Source organism: Galeopterus variegatus, unplaced genomic scaffold, assembly GCF_000696425.1.
Source record: "Galeopterus variegatus unplaced genomic scaffold, G_variegatus-3.0.2 Scaffold4676, whole genome shotgun sequence".
In the NCBI taxonomy this organism is placed as follows: domain Eukaryota; kingdom Metazoa; phylum Chordata; class Mammalia; order Dermoptera; family Cynocephalidae; genus Galeopterus; species Galeopterus variegatus.
Genome location: NW_007730787.1, coordinates 10,276 through 12,281, shown reverse-complemented (window position 1 = coordinate 12,281; position 2,006 = coordinate 10,276).

Below are 2,006 nucleotides of genomic sequence, written 5' to 3'. Positions count from 1 at the left end.
TTAAGGGAAAAGCCTCTAGTTCCTCCCCATTCGGGGTGATATTGGCAGTGGGCTTGTTGTAAATGGCTTTTATTGTGTTAAGATACTTTCTTCAATACCTAATTTGCTGAGAGTCTTTATCACGAAGGATGTTGAATTTTATCCAATGCTTTTTCAGCATCTATTGAGATAATCAAGTGGTTTTTGTCCTTGATTATGTTGATGTGGTGTATCACATTTATTGACTTGTGTATGTTGAACCATTCTTGTATCTCTGGATGAATCCCACTTGATCATGCTGTATAATTTTTTTTGATGTGTTGCTGTATTCTGATTGCTAGTATTTTACTGAGGATTTTTGCATCCATGGTCATCAGAAATATTGGTCTATAGTTTCCTTTTTTTGTTGTATCTTTGTCTGGTTTTGGTATCAAGGTGATGCTGACCTCATAGAATGAGTTTGGGAGAATGGCTACTGTTTCAAATTTTTAGACTAGTTTGAAGAGAATTGATATTAATTCCTCTTTAATAGTTTAATAGAATTCAGCAGTAAAGTCATCTGGTCATGGGCTTTTCTTTGTTGGGAGATTGTTGATANTTGCTGCGAACAGCAGAATCTCATTCTTTTTTATGGCAGAGTAGTATTCCATGGTGTATGTATAACACATTTTTCCTATCCAATCATCTGTTAATAGACATTTAGGTTGGTTCCATATCTTGGCTATTGTAAATAGAGCTGTGATGAACATGGATGTATCCCTGTTCCCTCTGACATGATGATTTCCATTCCTCTGGGTATATACCTAGAAGTGAAATTGCTGGATAGTATGGTAGATCTATCTGTAGTTGTTTGAGAAACCTCCATACTGTTTCCATAGTGGCTGTGCTAATTTATAGTTCCACCAAGAATGTAGACTGTTCCTTCCCTCCACATCCCGCCCCCAGCATTTCTTATCCTCTATCTGTTTGATTATAACCTTTCTAACCAGAATGGGGTGATATCTCCATATGGTTTTAATTTGCATTTTCCTGATGATTAGTGATGTTGAGCATTTTTTAAAGTGCCTGTTGGCCATTTGTATATTTTCCTTCAACAAATGTCTATTCAGATCCTTTACCCATTTTTTCAATTGGGTTATTTGGGTTTTTTTTACTGTGTAATTGCTTGAGTTCCTTGTATATTCTGGATATTAATCTCTTATCAGATGTATAGTTTGCAAATATTTTCTCCTGTTCTGTAGGTTGTCATTTCACTCTGTTGATTGTTTCCTTTGCTGTGCAGAAGAATTTTAGTTTGACATAATCCCATTTATTTATTTTTTTCTTTTGTTGCTTGTGCTTTTGGGCTCTTGTTCATAATGTCTTTGCCCAGTCCTACTTCCTGAAGTGCTTCCTCTGTGTTTTCTTTTAGGAGTTTTATAATTTCAGGTCTTATACTTAAGTCATTAACCCATTTTGAGTTGATTTGGGTATAAGGTGAGAGGTGCAGGTCTACTTTTATTCTTCTGCATATGGATAGCCAATTTTCCCAGCTCCATTTATTGAAGAGGCAGTCTTTTCCCCAATGTATGTTTTTGTTGCCTTTGTCAAACATCAGTTGGCTGTAAGGCTGTCGGTTGATTTCTGGGTTCTCTATTCTGTTCCACTGGTCTGAGAGTCTTTTTTTTTTTTTTGCCAGTTCCATGCTGTTTTAGTTACTATAGCTTTTTAGTGTAACTTGAAGCCAGGTACTATCATGCCTCTGGCTTTATTTATTTATTTATTCTTGCTTGGGATTGCTTTGGCTTTTTGGGGTCTTTTGTTGCTCCCTATGAATGTTAGGACTATTTTTTTCTCTTTCTGTGAAGAATGTCATTGGTGTTTTGATAGGGATTGCATTGAATCTGTGGATCATTTTGAGTAGTAAGGATATTTTCACACTATGAATTCTTCCTATCCAAGAGCATGGAATATCTTTCCATCTTTCTGTGTCTTCTTTAATTTCTTTCAGCAGTGATTTGTAGTTCTCATTGTAGAGATCTTTCAAC